Below are 22,169 nucleotides of genomic sequence, written 5' to 3'. Positions count from 1 at the left end.
CTCCCGCCCCCCCTCTTCCTCACCATCGGGGAGCCCAGCTAAAGCCAAATTGAAGCTGGATGGCACTGGATGTAGCCCCACAATGAGCCCTGTAATGGACTCAGAGGATGACACCAGAGAGCTTCACGATTCAATTAACAATTTCCCCACATAATGATACACTGTAAGTCAACTGAACCCCCTACGTTGAACTCCTGGCAAAAGGCTGTTAATTCAGTATTACCCCTTTACAAACTTACCTATGAGAGTAGACAATGCCCGGCTAAATTTGACAAGGTGTGGTCGGCCTGAGTGGATGCGAGCGCGTGAGGGGCCGGAGAGGCGGGGGACCAACTGAAGGATTCCCGCCCTGTCTCGGTCAGGGGCTGATTGCCCACACCTCGCTCCGAGTGTCACCCGACGACACCGGGTAAGGAATAGAATACAAACAGCTGATGGGCAGGGGATACATACCCCTATGGGGGAAGAGATTGATTACCCTACGAAATGGAGGACGGGACCTAGAAGGGAAAATGTGTACAGTATTCCTTATCTAAACAATAAAAAAAGTGGCGCTGAATATAAATCCACACCAGTGAATTCAAAAATATTAAAGATAATAGACCCAATCCAGTGAACATGAATTACTAAATGTTACTACACTGTGCAAGCCCTGCCCCGAGCATACAGAAAATAGAAAAAATTAATTAATAGTTTGTATCGAAATTAATTAACACAAATTATTATATAGTACATATCACCAGAAGAATAGTGATAACAAATATATACGATCTGTTGAAAAAAATATCCTGTGACTAAATATTATTCAACACTAAAAATAAATAAACAAGTAACGAGAATCAAATGAATTGTTTCAAGTTCTATCAAACAATGTCCACTTCCCAAGAACATTGTTACCAACACCACTGTGAAAAGCTCCTGAGAATATAATGTATCCCAGTAAAATCATAGTCCATACGTTGAATCTTCAGATCATAATCCAAATAATGGAATAGTGAAAAAAACGTATAACCAGTGTCTCTTGAATAAACAGCAGATTACATCTACACTCCTCCACCACACCGCTCTAGATGTGACTCCTCTCCCCTTATGTGATTACACTCACCCGCTGTATATGCCTCACACTTTCGTGTTTGGCTGGATGTGCTTTTTCCCTTTACAGGGTTTAAATGGGGTATCCAGGTTTCCACTCCAGAATGCAGGGCTAGTACCATGGCTGTTCTCATAGACGCCACGGATGTTTCCATAGGTGTCACGGCTGTTCCCATAGATATACTCTCATGCAACAAAGAAAAGATTTGCTTCCATAGCGTGATACAGTATAAAACTTTTTAATCACACATAAAAATCTCTCACATTGCACTCACATCAAAGGATGAATAAACACGCCAAATGTAAAAATTCACAGCACTCTTGAGTAACCCATACTGAAGCATAGGTGGTCACGGCGGACCCAGGGTATGCGGGAATAGTGGATAGTCTCTCACCGCTCCTTAACTGTACCGCCGCTTTACAGGGATCAATGTAAGATGTTCAGCATCCTATATGTATCTCTCTCATTCGCCTAGTAGCCAAAAATCCTAGATAAGGAATACTGTACACATTTTGTTTTTTTAAAGTGGCGGCTTAGTGTATAGGGTTTTGTTTAGCGCAGTGGTGATACACAATAGATGGAGGGAAAGAGTAAGTGTGTCCTTGTTTTACATAGAAGGGAACATGGTTGGGATTCTTCACTGGTAGAGGAATGTTAGCAAGGTGATCAGCAAGGATTTGTAGGATGTTAAATTCTGCTATGGAACTCTTAAATTGACACTGTAACAAACATTATCAAATGCCAAACTTTGACTGTACTGTTATTCTGAAGCGTTAAATAAAAACTTTCTGTTAAAAAAAAAAAAACGATTTCCCCACCATGAACCAGCCTGTGATCGACACTGTACTTAAAGACATGCTAGTATCTTTGCGAAGCATGCTGCAGGCAGATATGATGAGCTGTATGCATAGGTTCAGTGGGGAGCTAAGCGCAGTGGAGACCAGGGTGGAACATATAGAAGGCAAGATGTGGGAGTATGCATCCACCATAAATGACCTGGTGGATGCAAATGAGGAACAAGAAGAGGAGTCAGCATGGCTTAGGCACAAAATAGCAGACATTGAGGACAGGTCCAGAAGGAATAACCTTAAAATAAGGGGGATCCCTGAATCAGTCCAACCATCAGACCTGCGTTCATACGCGAACAAGCCTCTCTTCTGCCTGACCTCTCTGCCATGGAAGTCTCCATCAATAAAATACATTGATTACCTAAGCCAACATATCTTCCTGTCAAAGTCCCCAGAGATGTGTTTCTCCGCCTGATTTTTTTTCATGCAAAAGAGCAACTAATGCAAAAGATGCGCAAGCAGAAACAAATTCCACCCCAATATAAGCGCCTGCAGTTCTACGCTGATTTATCTCAGCACACCCTGCAAAAAAGAAGAAACTGAACACTATCACAAAAGTGCTCAGAAACCACAACATATCCTAGAGATGAGGTTACCCCACGAAAATTACGATCACCAAGCAGGATCAAATATATGTTGTGGACTCCCTGGAAAAAGGTATCTCCTTGTTGAGAGAGTGGAAAATTCTCCCAGACCCCAATGATGACAACACTGATACCACTAATCGACGACCGTCTAGCCCAAACTGGAAAAAAGTAACACAAAGGAACGCCAAGTCACATAATTAACTTTAATATGTATGCCTAGAGGGGAACCGGAATAGCCTTTAGGCTTGAACTTATCCCCCAAATCGCTTGAGCAGCATATAGCTGCACACGGGTGAAACCCAATACAACCATAGGGGAGAAATATCCCTATGGCTTATGTTAAAGTTTATGCAAAATTGAAATGTTATTTCATATGTTTGTTTTTGACGTTTGGTCTTTTTTCTTTGGCTATTTTCAATTTTTTTCTTTGTTTTTGGAGTTACACAGCTGCCTACCAAGTCTGAAACACATTACAACCAAGCTTTCTCAAAACCAGGAAATTAGTCTACGCCAGGACCGAAAGTAAAAAATGGACAACAAGTTCAATAAATATCAATTCTACAGTATCAGTGAGTACTCATACCATAAAACAGACACCTCATTACCCACAACGCCCACATGTTCCATTTATGTTTACACTGATCTCAAACCCAACGTGTCTACAAAACTTCTCCATGGCCATCCACTTTTTATCTATCAATCCTAAAGGGCTTAACCATTCTGTAAAAAGGAAATCCCTATGGAAGGAAGCACTGAAGAACAGGTCTGACATCCTCTGTGCTCAGGAAACGCACTTTTGTAACACATCTGCTCAGGTGTGCAAACATAAAAACTTTCCACACATTTTTTTTGCCAATGCAAATTCAAAAACCAGAGGAGTAATGCTTGCTATAAAAGACACTGCAGCGTTTATCTCCCATACGGAAATTATAAATCCTCAAGGACGCTGATTTTGGTGTGCAACATTAACCAGGTAACCTACACTATTGTTAACATGTATGCACCAAATAAACATCAGATCCATTTTCTTCATAAACTCCTGAGAAAAATAAAAGCGTACAGGAAAGGATGATTTGTGGTGACTTCAATATAGTACCTGACCCATCTATAGACACAACCACAAAAGCGAAATGCCCAACCATTTCCCTCCAAAGCACCCTGCATAGAGAAGATGTGTATGATGTGTGGCAGTGTTTGCACGCCGGAAAGAAAGATTTTACACTTTTCTCCGCTCCATATAACATATACAAAAGAATTGACATGTTTCTGGTGGATCAACAGACTTTAACCAAAACTGTTTCCTCAACTATTAACAATATAACGTGGTCAGACCACGCATCTTTAACGCTTTCTATAACAGGCGGCTCTACAGTCAATTCAGCCCCTCTGTGAGGAGCTAACTCCTTTCTCATGCAGCAACCAGACTTCAAACAGGTTATTGAGGACCACTTGCAAGAATTTTTCTCCATAAATGAAACCTCTGTACAAAACCAATTCACATTATGGAATGCCCATAAGGCATATATTAGAGGAATTTTCATAAAACTGGGGGCGAGGTGGCAGCGGCAAAAGAAATTACAAGAAATTACAGACTAAATTTTCAATTTGGAATCCAAAAATAAACAACAAGCATCCCTTTCATTATCAAATAGAATAACCCAACTGAGATATGATCTTAGACTCCTCTTACTAGAGGAATTTGAAAAAAAATGCCAAAAGACTTAAAATGACGCATTATGCACATGGCAACAGGGCCGGAAAGCTATTGGCACATCAACTCAAGGGCCATAGGAGTAAAATCAAAATCCCCTATATTCTGCATCCCACAAACAAAACAAAACTGCACCACCCACAGGATATTGCGAATGCATTTAGCAACTATTATGGCACCCTCCATAACCTAAAAGACGATGCCCCACTACTGCATTGATCAACGATTTCTTAAAGCAAGTATCATTACCCACACTATCCCCACAACAAATAGAAAATCTCTGTTTACCATTTACCACAGAAGAAATACACAAAACCATAGACTCATTACCCACTACTAAATCTCCGGGCCCAGATGGCTTTACAGGGGAATACTATCAAACATACAAACTCCTTTTATTGCCTCATTTGAACAAACTATTCAATGCTGCCACAGCCTCCTCCTCCTTCGCACCAGAAATGCTAAATGCGCTAATAGTGACTTTACCGAAGCCAAGGAAAGACCCGAACACCCCAGCTAATTTCCGGCCCATATCACTATTAAATACTGACGTGAAATTATACGCTAAAATTATAGCTAATCGAATGATAGAAGTTCTACCTCATCTAATACACCCCGATCAGACTGGGTTCTCGAAAGGGGCGCCAGGCCTCTGATGCTACTAGGACGCAGAGAAGGCCTTTGATAGAGCTCACTGGGGATACTTGAGTATGGTACTAAGTAAATTTGGGTTCTCTGGAGCAATCCTGGCGGCTATAAGGTCTCCATCTCGTTTGTAGGAAGACCTCCACTGATACATTTTCATTGCGTATTATATGCGGACTGCTTACTGGGATAAATGCTCTGTTCTTTTAGCACGGAATTCATATACCGAGTGAATTGTGGACTTTATATACCTGCACTGTTTATATAATTACATTTTTTCTCACTTATCTGTGTCATATTGCTATGGACTCTTTATATGACCAGTCTTGATTGGTATTTTATATATCGAGTCACATTTTCACATATATAATTATATGCTTTCACATCAACGCTACACAGGGAATTATCCTGACTGCATCTACTAAAGACCTGTTTACAAGCAATTATGTTCCTTTCTTAAGTTCCCTGCCATCGAAACTTCAAGAGATAACCAAAACAGAGTTATTATGGTCAGGGCGATTGGCAGCCTTTAAGATGATAATACTGCTGCAGTTAATTTATCTATTCAGATCACTTCCCATTCCAGTTCCCAACAACTATTTCTCCAAAGTTCAATCCATACTAAACAAGTTTTTTTGGAAAGGGAAAAAAGCAAGATGGGCTTTTAAAAACTCGTTGGCCTCAAGGAAAGGCGGGAGGGGTGGGGAACATCCTGATTAGAGACTACTACATTGCCTCCATTTTAGCACAATTACGAACATGGTTCCCCAACTCACCCAACACAAGATGGCAGGAATTAGAGGAAAGCCAAGTTCCCAACAACAATCTCTACGACTATTTATTAGTCAGTACATCCAATCCTACCCGCACCACATCTCTGGCCCCATCAATAAAAGCATCATTACACGCTTCCATTCCACTTCCTTGGAGAATAATACTATACTTCACCAAACCTTCCAAACCTTCCACTAACATCAAAGGAATCTCTCTTTTTTGCAATGCCCTAGGTGACAAACTTACATTCACTAAATCCCCTAATATTGGAGCTTGTGAACAGGAATTGGGAGAAATCCACACCTCAGATCAATGGCGAAGAGCGATTCAAACAACATACGCTTCTACCAAATGTATTAACCTATGGTAGTTAACACAAAAAATCTTATTGCATTGGTATCTGACCCCACATAGGATCTCCAGGTTTGATGCTAATGCTTCCCCATTATGTTGGAACCACAACAACATAGGTACCTTGTACCATATACTTTGGTATTGCCCGATTATACGCAAAATTTGGGACAAAGTATTTCATATAATTACACAAATAGTGATACAACACCTCCCTAAAACTCCAGGATTAGCTTTTCTTTCTCTGGGTATAGATTCTGTCCCCAATGCCGCTAGTGTAATTGTGTCCCACATCCTGTTAAGCACCAGGCTAGTAATCACAAGACATTGGAAGGACCAGCAACCCCCTACAATGAAAGAAATAATGACAACTAATACACATGCCACTTATGAAACTATGTTCGCTTCAACCCAAGGCAAGTTTCACACATCACAGATACAATCGAAACCGTGGATTGACTGGTATAAAGCAAAAAGGTCTGAGTATTTCTGATCTACAAAATATCAAACTTGAAAACTGTGTACATATATGTTCTGTATAACTCTAATTATTATTTATTTATTTTATTTCTATTTTTCATTCATTATTGTTGAGCTTACATTGCAATATGTTTTAAACAGTTGCGTTCTTCTAACCAATACAACAGATAGGTCCCCACTGAACAGTATCAAGCATGAACCAATACTAGTACATTGAAGGGATACTGGGTCTCCCGTTCTAAGAGTGAGTAAGTGACTTGTATAGCGCTACCTATGCGAACTGAATCGCCTCAGGGAACTTTCTTGCCACCAGAGTCCATCTGCGGCTTTTTTTTTTTTTTTTGCGTGGTCCTTTTACCCTGTAAGGTCCTGACACGCTTACAAACACATACAACATTGACATACACATATTAACCTCCCTGGCGGTATGATTCAGTCTGGTTTTAGGTGCTGAAAGCGGTACAATTATTTTGCATGGAAATTTGGCGTTTTATATTGTAGTCCTGTAATTCTTAGGAATAACTCTCTTAAAGTGGTCTTGCCACCAAAAAATTAAAAGCTGCTTAAAATTCGTAAAAAAAATTAAAAAAAATAATTGGCAAAAAAAAAATTTTTTACTCACCTCTAAATACCGGTTGCTAGGGGGTCCCTCGTAATCTGCCTTCTTCATTGCCCGGGCTGGTGAAATCACTTCCCCTCGCGCCGCACATTCACCTGGGACCTGTCATGTGTCCCAGGTGACTGTACGGCGTATCACGGCGCCCTGCACCGCTCGCGCATGCGCAGTGGGTGCCCGGCTGTGAAGCCACAGCCGGGTGCCCACAGTATGCATGACGGCGCCGCGAGCTGAGCGGGGAGCGAGGGGGGGGCTTCGTTCCCCTGCATCGCTGGACCCTGGGGCAGGTAAGTGTATTAAAAGCCAGCAGCTGCAGTATTTGTAGCTGCTGACTTTTAATTTTTTTTTTTTAGGGGGTACCCCACTTTAAATCGGTTCAAACCAGAGTCTAGCAGACATCCCAGGTATGATAAAGTTTATAATATAATAAATAATAATAAAAATTATTCAATAATGTAATCAAATCCTAAAACACTGAAAAAGGGACACTTTCTGGTTGCTATGGACAATCTCCAAATTTCAGGCAGAAAAAACAGTATTTATAATATAAAAGTGCATGCAGGGCATTGCACAGACCACTAGGGACAAAGGGGTTGTGTATTTTTTAATACAGTACTGTAATCTGTAAGATTACAGTACTGTGTGTGTTTTGTGTCTTTTTACTTTTTTGAATTTGCCGCCGTTCTCCGCTCCTGTGCGCCGTAATGTCGCAGGGAACGGAACTCGGCGGCATTCGGCACTGTGAATCGAGCGGAGGACAGCTCGATCACACAGCACGGAGGACATCGCTGGATCCAGGGGACAAGGTAAGTAACTCTCCCTGTGTCCTCCCCTGCATCCAGCGATGCGATCCCGAGTCTGGCTCGGGGTTACCGCCCCTGTTAGTAAAATCCCAACCCGAGCCAGACTCAGGATTACCGCTAGGGGGTTAAGGCCAATTTTTAGACAAGGTCTAATTAACCTACCAGCATGTCTTTGGAGTGTGGGAGGAAACTGCAGTTCCCAGAGGAAACCCATGCAGGCACAGGGAGAACATGCAAACTCCAGGCAGATAGTGTCGTGGTCAGGATTTGAACTAGCGACCCTATTGCTGCTAGGTGAAAGTGCTAACCACTGTGCCAAGACACAACGTGTAACCAAAAGGGGTGTCAAGGGGGAAATTCCCCACCCCTCCCAAAACGATAAAAGACGACAAGGTTTTTCTTTTGAGTCATTCTCTGAACCGATTTAATGAGTGCTGTATTGAATGAGCACCTTTACTTTTACAATGCTTGTCTCATCTTTTTAATGTATTTCCCCATAACTATGTTATTTTATGTTTGTAACCTTTTCTTCACAAAATTCAATAAAAACTATTGACAGTAAAGACGGCCCTGGGAATATGAATTGTTGGGGTAAGAAACACTTTAACACAATGATCTATTGCACAATTAAGAAGTAATGTGGACCACTTTTTAAATAGGCACAATAAACTGAAAATCTCTTTTTAAATAATCATCTGATCCTTTTTTGTAAGGCAATTTGCAACAATTCAGCAAACCTGATACATTTTCAGATAATCTGCAAAAACAACAGGCAACGCAACAACAACATTTTACATGACATGCAACATCAGGACAACTCTATCACATTTCTAAAACAGATTAGCAAACCTCAGCACAATAAGAGAAATATGAGGCTGCCAGAGCTTAGCTTCTGGAAGTGCTATTTGCACTGCTGTCATTCTGACACTCTGGGTGTGATTTACGAAAGACGTGCGTCATCAGTAGAGGCGCACGGTGAGGCGCAATGCAGTTTTTCCATATTTATGAAATGGTGCTCCGGTAAAAGAGTGTGAATCCCCCATTTACTATAGCAATCTCAGCGTGCGGGAGAATGCAATCTGTGCACCACTATGGAGATATCACATGGCATCTTCAAATCAATATTGACAGAAGATGGAGGTGCCAATATTATGGGGTGATGTGAGGAAGGTTAGTAACAACATGTATAAGTAACAAATATGCCCACAATAGAATGAGAAAGTAACTTTCTCAGAGAAAGCCCGCTCTGCCCACAAGTATGTTTAGAACTGCGTGAGATCAATGCAAGCAGTGTGCATGCGCAAGCGTCTGTTGTGCTCATTCACATCGGTTTGTTCACTGCGCGCCCAAAATCTTAGTAAATGTTAAGTAATGTACATGCAATTGCACTGGTTGAACAGGCACACCTCTAAACTTGACAAAAACATTTTTACACTGGTTCACCTTTATGTATTTTTTTAAGGAGATTTGCACACAGGCAATGTTAGCATGTTACGTTGCCAACATGACATGCACCGTGTTAAAATAATGTAAAAAGACTCTCACTCCTCTAGCTCCTCCAAAAGGGGCATTTAACCTTCCCCCTCTAATGCATATGATTTTCTTGGGCTAGCTTTTGCTTTTAAAGGGGAACTCCACACTCCATTCTCTTGTCTCCCCCTCTAACCCGTTTGGATTTCCATGGTCTAACTTTTTCTTTTAAAGGGGAATACCACACTCTATTCTATTCTCCAATCCAAACCACATCTTTTTTCAGAGCATACAACAGGGCCAGCTAGGAAAAGGGGTGAGAAGAGTGATCACCCAACCCCCTCCTGAACCATACAAGGTCACATGCACGCAACATAGCTGGCTGCCTTTGGGGCATGTTGGGCTCAGCCCAATACCAATTACAAAGCACCCTGTACCCACTAGTTTAAAGGGGTTTTCCACATTCCGTAAAGCCCCCTGTCTGCAGCCCCCACAACCCCAGCCTAGGGTTGTGTGGAAGAGGCCCTTGTCCACCTGAATATGGGAACAAGGTGGTTGACTTTTGGGATGCCCAAGCCCCTTCTGCCCCCAAGTATCCACCCCCATTTCATGGGCTGGTGTGCTATGTGTTTGGCTAGGGGTTTGTTAGTGTATGGGTGGGGCACAATATTTTTAAAGTTTGGGGTGGTATCTTTCATGCGGGGGTTCTCATTTCAGCCTTAACAGACCCAAATGGCCTTGTAAGTATTGGGGGGGGGGCTATTTTTGTTTTGGGTTAAAATCTTGCAGCTGCAATGTAGATTTGTAAGCACTTCTCCTCCTTTTATTTTTGGTGTTGTGCAAATTGGTGACATTGATATATGTCCCTCAGGATGGGACCTGGGCCCTCCTACCCATTTCAAAGCCAAATAACATTTTGTGTGTTTCATGGAGTGTGTGTGTCAAATCCACTCTGCAATACAGGTGTACTCGCTGTAAATAAAAGCACTGGTGATTTTATCATCCAATCATGTAGAAGCAAAGATGCTGTGTTTTTATTTTGTTTGCATGTCCCCCTCGGATCTCCAGCGAATGCACTTCCAAGTGCACTTGTAATGCAAAGCGGATTTGCCTTTAGTAAATAAACCCCAAAATCCCAGATACCTAATAATTTGGGGTGGACACAGTAAAATGCTAGAGTGCAATTTACCTAATGGGGAAACTATTTAGATTGACCTGTGTTCTCCCCAAGAAAAGACATTGGTAGGGTTTTACCCTCACTTCCTGTTTGGCTATGTGACAGGAAGTGAATAAATGTGAAGGAGCATATGGCAAAATTTGGGAGGTGTCTTCACCCTATCAGGGGTTCAGACATCTCCAAAAAATGACAAGACTTCTATTCTAATCCCTCTGCACTCTGTCCCCAAGTAAAAATAAGAAAGGATTTCATTGAGTTTAACTTTGCAAAGACACATTCATAAGTTCAACTGTGATGCATGTCAATGGCCCATTTAGACCTTGTTTAATAGAAAACGCCAGTTGCCTTTCACTATAAACATTTCTTAGTTCAGTCCTGGAAATCTGCATCTGCTTTACTATTAATTTCAATAAAAATTGTGTTCCTACAGCTAGATGTGCTACCGCTGTGTATGTGAGATGCACAGCTGCTGTGTGCGGAGGTATGTATCCGTGGCACATAGCTAGTTCCCGAAAGCGGCGGACAACACACAGGAATGACATCACGCCCCTCCAAGAAGTTGCTTGTACTGCTGCTAATTTCTTCCCACCGCCATGCCCCGCTCACTGTTCTCTGAGGAAGAGATGATCCTAATTTGCAAATTAAGATAATTTTTGATTTATTTTTACATGGGGTGGTGTTTGTTTGGGTCATGTGTGTATGTCTAAATGATTTGGCCTCAAAACACACACCTTCCTGTGTACAGATTCACTTCCGGCCAATGTATATTGCTTTTTGCTTCAGTGTGTGTGTGTGTGTGTATAGATATATCTATATATATAGATATATCTATATCTATATCTATATCTCTCTATCTCTCTATATATCTATATATCTCTATATATATATATATATATATATATATATATATATATATATATATGTAGGAAGGCCAGTGTGGTGGCCTGAATTTATGGGAGGAGCCCGGAGGGTATTTAACCAGCCCGCTCGCCTGTGGTCTTTGTCGGTTTCCGGTGCGCGGCACTACGTCACTAGGCCGACTGCTCGTGTTTCGTTGCCATTCGGATAAACGTCTCTCTACTAGAAATCTCGTGGTTTTCGTTTCCCGTTCGTTTTGTACAACGTCACCGGCTCGACTGCCGCAGGTAAGGGTCTCGATTGACCCTCCTGTACTATTTTTGAGTGTCGTTAAAACCTGAAATATCGAATCGTTCGTTATGATACCGGGTTGTTATCACTCAAAACGCAATATTTTCGCAGCGCCCTTCATTTCACGGGCGTCATTTCGGTAGATATTGCTTGTAGGAAAAACTGCACTGTTTTAGTAACTTGTTATGTAGTCTCGTTACCGTGTTCCACAGTCAAAATCGTTGCCAGTCGTGTCTCACGGCACAACGACTCGTACCTCTGCCATAGCTGGCTCACGTAGGTCATTTCATCATTTCACTCATTTCTGTCACGCACTGCGCTCCGATTCGAATCCAGTCGCATCCGCTAAATGCGCCGATTCGTTTCCGGTGTGCCCCTAGTTGCTCGGCCTCATTTCGGTACATGCTCCAGAGCCCGCTCGTTGCTAAATCGACCCGGGTCTCTGTCATGGGAGTCATTTCACCTCACCTATTACGTTCGAATTCGAAACCAGTCGCTTTTCTCAAAACGCACAGGTTCGATCGACGTGTCCCAGTTGCGTTGGCCTCATTTCGGTACATGCTCTAGAGCCCGTTTGTTGACGGTCGCAGGTTGCGTCCTCTCCGATTCGTAGCTCTATCATGGGAAGCATTTCATTGTCACGTAGTACGTTCAGTTCGAATCCAGTCGCATCCCCGTGCACCAATTCGTCCCGGCGTGCCCCAGGTATTTTTCGGCCTCATTTCAGTACATGCTCCAGAGTCCCGTTCGTTGTCAGTCGCAGGTTGCGGCGCATCGATTCGTGCCTCTGTCATGGGAAATCATTTCACTGTCACGTATCACGTTCCGATACGAATCCAGTCGCATCTACGATGCACCAATTCGTCTCGGCGTGCCCCAGGTATTTTTCGGCCTCATTTCGGTACATGCTCCAGAGTCCCGTTCGTTGTCAGTCGCAGGTTGCGGCGCACCGATTCGTGCCTCTGTCATGGGAAATCATTTCACTGTCACGTATCACGTTCCGATACGAATCCAGTCGCATCTACCATGCACCAATTCGTCTCGGCGTGCCCCAGGTATTCTTCGGCCTCATTTCAGTACATGCTCCAGAGTCCCGTTCGTTGTCAGTCGCAATCGCGGCACGACCGGTTCGGGCCTCTGTCATGGCAAACTTTTGTCACTTACCACGCTACGATTCGAATCTAGTCGCATCCGTGATGCACCGATTCGTTTCGATGTGCCCCAGTTGGTTACGGCCTCATTTCAGTACATGCTCCAGAGTCAGGATTCATTATTGGTTGCAGGTTTTCGGTTCTCTGATCCATGACTCTCTCATGGGAAATCATTTTCACTGTCACGTATCACGCTCCGATACAAATCCAGTCGCATCGTGCACTAATTCGTCTCAGCGCGCCCCAGGTATTTCAGCCACATTTCAGTACATGCTTCAGAGCATGCACGATTAACGGATAGTCGCAACAGCGGCATGATCGATTCGTGCCTCTGTCATGGCAATCAAAATAATTTCACCGCCACGTACCGCGCTCCGTTTCGAATCCAGTTGCATACATGCACCGATTCGTTACGGTGTGCCCCAGTGCTTTAGCCTCATTTCAGTGCATGCTCCAGAGTCCGGTTCATCATCAGTCACAGTCACGGCAGTCGTTACAAGTACGCACACAAGCGTAGACTTCTTGCAATCATTGCAAACACGCATCCAAGCGTAGACTTCTTGCAATCGTTGCAAGTACGCTTCCAAGCATAGACTTCTTGCAATCGTTGCAAGCACGCAGTCAAGCATGGACATCTTGCAGTTGGTACAAGTACGCATACAAGCGTACACTTCTTGCAATTGTTGCGAACACGCATCCAAGCGTAGGCTTCTTGCAGTCATTGCAAGCACGCATCCAAGCGTAGACTTCTTGAAATCATTGCAAGCACGCATCCAAACATAGACTTCTTGCAATCGTTGCAAGCACGCATTCAAGCATGGACGTCTTACAGTCGTTGCAAGCACGAATCCAAGCATAGACTTCTTGCAAATCGTTGCAAGCACGCATTAAGCATAAACTTCTTGCAATCGTTGCAAGTTCGCATACAAGCATAGACTTCTTGCAATCATTGCAAACACGCATCCAAGTGTAGACTTCTTGCAGTCATTGCTAGCACGCATCCAAGCGTAGACTTCTTGCAATCGTTGCAGGCACGCATCCAAAACATAGACTTCTTGCAATCGTTGCAAGCACACATTCGGGCATAGACCTCTTGCAATCATTGCAAGCACGCATTTGAGCATAAGACCTCTTGCAATCATTGCAAGCAGATGTCCAGGCACAAACTTATTGCAATCATTGCTAGCAGGCAGTTCTGGCTGGCTCAATAGATTGCTTTAGGAAAAGCCTGGATACTTTCCTAAATGTACGTTATAACGGGGTACTTATATTTATAGGTAAAGTTGATCCAGGGAAAATCTGATTGCCTCTCGAGGGATCAGGAAGGAATTTTTTCCCTGTTGTAGCAAATTGGGCTATGCTCTGTTGGGGTTTTTTGCCTTCCTCTGGATCAGCTGTGGGTGTAGAATTGGGTGTGTCGGGTTGTGCAGTATTTTATTTGTTTGATTTATGGTTAGGACTGGATGCACTTCTGTCTTTTCCGACCTGGCTACCCATGTATCTTACCATAACTCCTTGCAATCGTTGCAGGCACGCATCCTGGCATAACTCCTTGCAATCATTGCAGGCACGCATCCTGGCATAACTTCTTGCAATCGTTGCAGGCACGCATCCTAGCATAACATCTTGCAATCATGGCAAGCACGCATCCTGGTGTGACTCCTTGCAATCGTTGCAGGCACGCATCCTAGCATAACATCTTGCAATCGTTGCAAGCACGTATCTTGGCATAACATCTTGCAATCGTTGCAAGCACGCATCCTAGCATAACATCTTGCAATCGTTGCAAGCACGCATCTTGGCATAACATCTTGCAATCGTTGCAAGCACGCATCCAAACACATGTTCAAGCACAACTCCTGCAGTCTTCGCAAAGCACATGCGGTAACACGAATTTCTCACAGTCACTACCAACACATCTCCAGTGACAAACTCCCGCGCAATTGTCGCAAGTACACGTTTAAACACTACTTTTGCAATCATGCCAAGGCTTGCGACTTAGCATAACTTCTTGCAATCATTCTTTTGCAAGCACATTCTCAGTGGCACACAAACTGGCTACACGTCGTTTCAGCAGCACTTAATTGACCACTTGTCTCCTGTGGCTTTTCTTACAAGCCACTCACCATTTCCTGTCTGTCTGTCTCTCCCTTAGGACAGTTCAACTTCCATCCTGCACCAGGATCATGTTGACACACGCAACTGGCTTCTTCCTGTAACACGCTCAGGCTATACCTAGCCAGCGTTCAGCATTTCTTATCCTTACAGGGCCTGGAGAGCCATCTGTCTTTACGGCCCATACAGCAAGATCCCCACTACGAGGCATCCAGAGGCATCGCCCATAGCCAACGGCAAACGCTCGCCCATCACAACTGCCATCTTTAAGGACATATAAAATCCTCGCATATTCCCCAGTCTTGTCATCCAAGCGGCCATCTACCTGGCCCTTTGTGGTTTTCCATGGCCTAGCCAATTTATTGTTGGTAGCACTGGCAGCCAGGTTCTACACACACACTACCTGACGAACGTTCAAATCGGCAATACGGGCCATTCCCCAGGGTCGGTCTTTATGTCACGCCCCCTGGTCCTCTTCTCACGGACACAGGACCCTTCTCAGATCCTTAATTTAGATGCCGTGGCAATAGCAGACCATCAATGTCGGAAGGTTCCTTACTGCATGGATTGGTGTAGCGATGTTTAGACCATCTACGATGCCCCTGTCACCCCTGGTAGTGACAGATGCCACAGCCTCCACAGGCTTCGCTGCAATTTTTGGCCACCACTGGTTACAGAACCATGGCATCAGGGATACTCCTAAACCCCGGGTTTACCTGGACTTCCTCCCTCTTCAAGCTATACCCGGTCATGACAGCCTCTCGAATCTGGGGTTATGTCAGGACAGGACAGCCTGTGGCTTTCACCACTGACAACTGGGCCAAGGCTCACCTTGTTGATGAAGCCAGGTCTGGCCGCTCTCGGTTGTGTCCTTCCTGCGCAGACTGCTGCAGTTATCTTGGTGGCACCAGTTAAAGTCCATAGTATGGGCATTCCAGGCCTTCAGCAACCCCGCAGGCCAAGTCCTGCATAGTCGTCACTTGGCTCGCTACCAACACCATTTCATCCTCCACCTTGCAGTGTCTAAGAACCCAGCAATCTGGCTCCAGGATAGACATCCATTTTTATAGAAAAGGCAGTGCTTGGTGTCGAGTAACCATACTCGACTACCTACTGTCACTCCTACCGGAACGCGTAAACTCTAGTTCCCTATTGCCTTTTCGTGCTAACACTTGTGTACCTGCCAGTTTCCCAAACACATGGGGTTCTTCTACGCAGCCTACACCTCGACCCCGGTCCATACCGTGGTCACTCTTTAGTATTTGAACACCCTTGGCAGCATGTTGGCATGGGTCCCAAGTCACGTCATTGAGAGACTAAGCAGTTGGAACCCTGCCTACCTCGCCCGGTACATCCCCAATCCTCGGATGGAAATGGCACAAGCATTCACCAAACTTGCTCAACTAATTAAGCTAAAACTAATAAAACTACACCCCTACCTGAATGTTTTTGCCCCCTTATTTTGGTATACCGACCATCAGACCAGGGCACACTTCAGGTCCATTTCATGTTGTTAATCTTATGGTAAAGTCTATTTGTTCATATCCGTATCGGCCATAGGGCTTTGACCATAAGTAGGAAGGCCAGTGTGGTGGCCTGAATTTATGGGAGGAGCCCGGAGGGTATTTAACTAGCCCGCTCGCCTGTGGTCTTTGTCGGTTTCCGGTGCGCGGTACCCACCCTCCCATCCCCTTTTCAGGGCATTTCTCAAATTCATTTCTCTTCACAAATATTAATTTCTAATCTAGGGTATGCCCCCTTATTTTGGTATACCGACCATCAGACCAGGGCACACTTCAGGTCCATTTCATGTTGTTAATCTTATGGTAAAGTCTATTTGTTCATATCCGTATCGGCCATAGGGCTTTGACCATAAATATATATATATATAAATATATATATATATATATATATATATATATATAGATATATATATATATATATATATAGATATATATATGCACTATGCAATCTGATTGGCCAACCTCTGTACAACTCAATATTTAGGCAAAATAGGTAATAGGAAGCCGCACTTGAACAATTATTTCAAAATATAGGAAATCAAACAGGCTCTTAGATGAAATGAGATGAAATTAACCAACTGTATTGAACGTGCGCTATTATCAATGAGAAAGCCGCAGTTACCCTAGCACCAGTTGCAGTTTACATATGCAGATATTTATTATCATCATTTGCACTTCAATGTGCACTGATTTGCACGTTCAATTAATTACTTTTTTGGCAAATCAATTAATGTATGAACTAGTGCAGTGCCTTCTCCTTAGTAAATCACCCGGTTTGTGTTAAAAGAGGAAAAATTACTTCTTTTTTTTTTTCAGTATTCAGCTTCCAGTGGTAGAAAGTACAAGTAGCATTTGTCCCATGCACCTAGGTGCCCTGTAAAGCTAACCGCAGCATTAGACTGAGCACCCCTCCTTGTCGCTTGGCCCCCAAACATCGCAGCTAGCAAGTAGAAGGCTGCTTTACTGGAGAGCGGCTATCTCTAGCCCACAACAATTGTGCAAGGCCAACACCAAGAAGAATGCCCTATACACACGGTCCTAATTTCCGACAGAAAAAGTCTGATCGGATTATGTTTTCGGAAAATCCAATAGTGTGTGGGCTCTAACGTACTTTTCCATCGGAATTTCTGAAGGAAAAAGTTTGAGAGCTGGATCTAAAGTTTTCCGACAACAAAATCCTAACAATTTTTTTCCGATCGTGTGTAGAGAATTCCGACACACAAAGTGTCACGCATGCTCATAAAAAAATTTGGAGACCAAAGCTATTGGCTACTGGCCTCTACGTAATCCCGTCATACGTTTTGTACATCACCTTGTTCTGAACGATCGGATTTTACAACAACTTTGTGCGACCGTATGCAACACATATTTTGGCCAAAATCCGTCAGAAAAAACCCAACGGATTTTGTGGTCGAAACGTCCGACTGGGCAGAAGAATGCAGAGGGAGGTAAGACATGCCAACCTCACATCACGCTTGCCTTTGGTGACCTTTACAAAGACACCTTCACTTTGCTCTGGATGGCAAGGTGGTAGCTTCTTTAAAAAAAAAAAAAAACGCTTTTTTGGTATCAGTATCCCCATTAGGGAAGAATTCCTTTACTTTTCTTGTTAAAAAAAAAAAGGCCAGTTCATAGAGCTTAGCATTTACAGATACAGAAGATGTAAAACAAAAAAATAGAACCTGTAAGAAGCCATTACAGACAATATCATAGCTGGATAGATTTGAACTACACCATGACATAGGTCGTACCCCTCCTCCTCCTCAGCGGCTCATAAAACTCTATGGTTCACGTGGCATTTTACAGCCAGGTCAACGTTTATACACACATGCTTAAAGAATGGGACTAAATAGCATAAGTGTCTTGATTTCTAGTTTCTCTACCAACAGGGGATTCAATTTATGGCAGGATTTCCACACCTGTTTGTCAATGTTTTATTTTATTGTTATATGTTTTTATGCTATTTGCAAAGCTTACTTGGAAGCTATTTTTTTTTTTTAAAGTGCCTTGGGAGGTGGGCACTGGTATGGGGGAAATGCACCTAAGAAAAAAAAATACCCTTTAGTGTTTGTATCCTTAATAAAATACTGTTTTCATACTGTTTTTGTGTGTACATTTACATTTTACGTTTTTGAGGGAGTATATAATAAGGGGTACTAATGTATTCATTCCCCTGTCAGCAGGTGGGTATCTGGTAAGAATATGAAGGGATGCCCCACACTGTTCTTTCCCCCTTCTTTTTTTTTTTTAAGGACATTTTTAAGTGCTACATCATACTGGTCTATAATACCATGGGGGTTATTTACGAAAGGAAAATCCACTTTGCTCTGAAAGTGCACTTGGAAGTAAAGTCGCTGTATATCCGAGGGGGACATGCAAGGAAAATAAAAAAAACAGCATTTTAGCTTGCACACGATTGGATGATAAAATCAGCAGAGCTTCCCCTCATTTCAGATCTACCCCTTAGATTTAGAGTGACTGCACTTCCAAGTGCACTTGCAGTGCAAAGTGGATTTGCCTTTCGTAAATATGTAGATTTAGGCTCCATACAGTGTCAATTCACAGCAAATTCGTTGAGGATTCTGAACTGCATCAAAATCGCAACCTGTTCAAGCAAACTGATTGCAGAGTGTATGTTAAGTTAATGACACCCCGCAATCAGTTTGTAAAAAGCAGTGCATTATGCAGATTTGAATGACATGGGTTTGAACACCCATGTGATCCGATTCTGGTGCGGACAAAAAACAGGTCATTCACGAGTTTGGTGCAAATGAGGTGTGATTTGAGCCATACAAATCAATGGCTCAAATCGCACCCCAGAGAAATCGCATGTAATTCGCACAGGAATGTGCTGCAATTCCTGTGTGAATTACATGCGGTGTCCTGCACCATATCAATGTGAACCCAGCCTTAAAGTAAACTCTTTTAAAATACTTTTTAACCACTTAAGCGCCGGACCATTTGGCTGGTCAAAGACCAAGCACTTTTTTTCCCCCACAAACAGAGCTTTCCTTTGGGGGTATTTGATCATCTCTGCGGTTTTAATTTTTGTGCGTGTAAAGCCGACAATCGTGTTAGTTCTGTAGGGCAGCAGCGGGTGACGTTATGCGTAGCTCCTCCCCCGTACGCATTACGTTCAATCAGAACTTTAACGTCACCGGACTCCTCCCCCCTCTCCTTCATTAGTAGACGGAGGCACTTGGGGGAGGAGTCCGGTGACGTCGATGTCTGTGATGTCACCGGATCTCCGACAGAACTCCCTGAAGACCTGGAAGCCGGCGGAGAGGTGATCAAAAAAATTAACAATTCATCTAGGAATTAATCATTAATTTCCGCAGCCCTACTTTACTTACTTACATACAATAGTAGAGAGGTCCTGTGAGTTTCTATCAAACTCTCATTAAGGTTGCGTGCGACCAAGTGTGGGCGTGTTCCCACACATGGCTTGTAGGACAGGCTAGTCATTTCAATGTGCTCCTTACATGCGAGAAATGCGGACACAAAGTCCCAGATTCTAATCCAAAAACACATTGAGCCGGTTTAAGGCACACAAAAATGTGGCGCTTTGCAGGTGTGAGAGGGTGCCATTAACAATTAAAAGCAAACTGCGCATCTGCTAAATGGCAGTGTGTTCCTCTGAGTGATCACTACTAGGCAACACACATAACCCTTTGATTTCCCTTCCCTCCCAGTGTCATTAGTACAGTGACAGTGCATATTTTTAGCACTGATCACTGTATTAGTGTTACTGGTCCCCAAAAAGTGTCAGTTAGGTGTCCGATTTGTCTGTCGCAATATCGCTGTATACCATAGTTCGCTGATCTCCACCATTACTAATAAAAAATAAATAAATAAAAATATACCATCGTTTATAGAAGCTGTAACTTTGCGCAAACCAATCAATATACATGTATTGGGATTTTTTACCAAAAATAGGTGGCAGAATACATATTGGCCTAAACTGATGAAGAAATGTGATTTTTTATTTTATTTTTTATTTTTTTATTAGGAATGTTTTATATCAGAAAGAATTTTTTTTTCTTTTTTTCAAAATTGTTGCTCTTTTTGTGCTACAGCGCAAAAAATGGCCTGGCCATGAAGGGGAGTAAACCTTCCAGAGCTGAAGTGGTTAAATAACAATTTTAGACCCAAAGTTACTAAAGATAAAGACAGGTAAGGGCAGGGTTTTTTTCTCAGAGAATAGGTGCAGGTACTCTCCCCTTCTGACTCACTCATCGTTTCTTTCTCCTACCCACCTTCATGCACAGTCCCTTCATTTCACCCCATACCCACCTCCCAGTACCACCCCTTTAAAGTGGTTGTAAACCCTTACAAACCACTTTGACCTACAGGTAAGCCTAGATTAAGGCTTACCTGTAGGTCCAAGAAATATCTCCTAAACCTATACGGTTTAGGAGATATTTGCCCGAAGACAGGCACTGCTGTCTACGGCGCATGCGCCATAGACAGCGGCGCGCAGGCGCACTGAGCGCGGCATTTCCAACTATGGAGCTGCCGCGCATGTCGGCTCCCGTGCGCATGCGCGGGAGTGACGTCATCGCGGCTCCGCCGAATGACAGCGGCGGAGCTGCGAGACCCCACCGAAAATATGGATGCGCCGGACTACAAGGGACAGCGGTGACATCGCTGGCTCCTGTGTCAGGTAAGTGACACATAATGGACTACTATGCGATGCATAGTAGTCCAATATGCTTTGCCTTTGCAGGGAAAGAAATACAGAACCAAGTAATTTGAATGGAATTGAACACTGATAACAAGAAAAGCAATAAAATAGATCCCCTGCGGCCAACAACAATAGACCCTGTAGCAACAAAAGATGCACCCAGCAACAAAAGAGCTGCCACAAACAATACCCCCCCACCCCAGCAACAATAGACCCTCCGCTAACAACAATAGATCTCCCAGCAGCCAGCATAAAAAGACCCCTCCCTCAACAATAGATCCCTCCCAGCAACAATTACCCCCCTCCCCCCAGCAACAGTAGATCTTCCACCAGAAACAATAAACTTCCCCAGCAACACTAGTCCCCTCACAACAATAGATCCCCCAGCAGCCCGCATCAAAAGAGCCACCAAGAACAACCCCCCACCCCAGCGACAATATACCCCTTCACTAGCAACAATAGATCTTCCAGCAGCCAGCATCAATAGACCCCTCCCTCAACAGTAGATCCCTCCCAGCAACAATTACCCCCCTCCACCAGAAACAAACCTCCGGTAACACTAGACCCCTCACAACAATAGATCCCCCAGCAGCCAGCATCAAAAGAGCCACCACGAACAATGGCCCACCACCCCAGCAACAATAGACCTCCCCACTAGCAACTATAGATCTCCCAGCAGTCAGCATCAATAGACCCCTCCATCAACAGTAGATCCCTCCCAGCAACAATTACCCCCCCCCCACCAGCAACAGTAAATCCTCCACCAGAAACAATAAACCTCCCCGCCAACACTAGACCCCTCACAACAATAGATCCCCCAGCAGCCAGCATCAAAAGAGCCACCAAGAACAACGACCCCCCACCCAAGCCACAATAGACCCCCCCCCCCACTAGCAACAATATATCTTCCAGCAGCCAGCATCAATAGACCCCTCTTTCAACAGTAGATCCCTCCCAACAACAGTAGATCCTCCACCAGAAACCTCCCCAGT

General features: G+C 43.6%; 1 protein-coding gene across 5 annotated transcripts in view; it reads right to left on the bottom strand.

Moving 5' to 3' along the window:
- LOC143983667 (glycoprotein-N-acetylgalactosamine 3-beta-galactosyltransferase 1-like) overlaps positions 1-22,169 on the bottom strand; it is an 81,188-nt gene that overhangs the window by 28,776 nt on the left and 30,243 nt on the right. The window lies entirely within an intron of this gene.

This window comes from Lithobates pipiens, unplaced genomic scaffold (assembly GCF_037356315.1).
Source record: "Lithobates pipiens isolate NorthernLeopardFrog02 unplaced genomic scaffold, aLitPip1_a1.2 Scaffold_16, whole genome shotgun sequence".
Classification (NCBI taxonomy): domain Eukaryota; kingdom Metazoa; phylum Chordata; class Amphibia; order Anura; family Ranidae; genus Lithobates; species Lithobates pipiens.
This window is presented reverse-complemented; position numbering and strand designations above follow the sequence as displayed.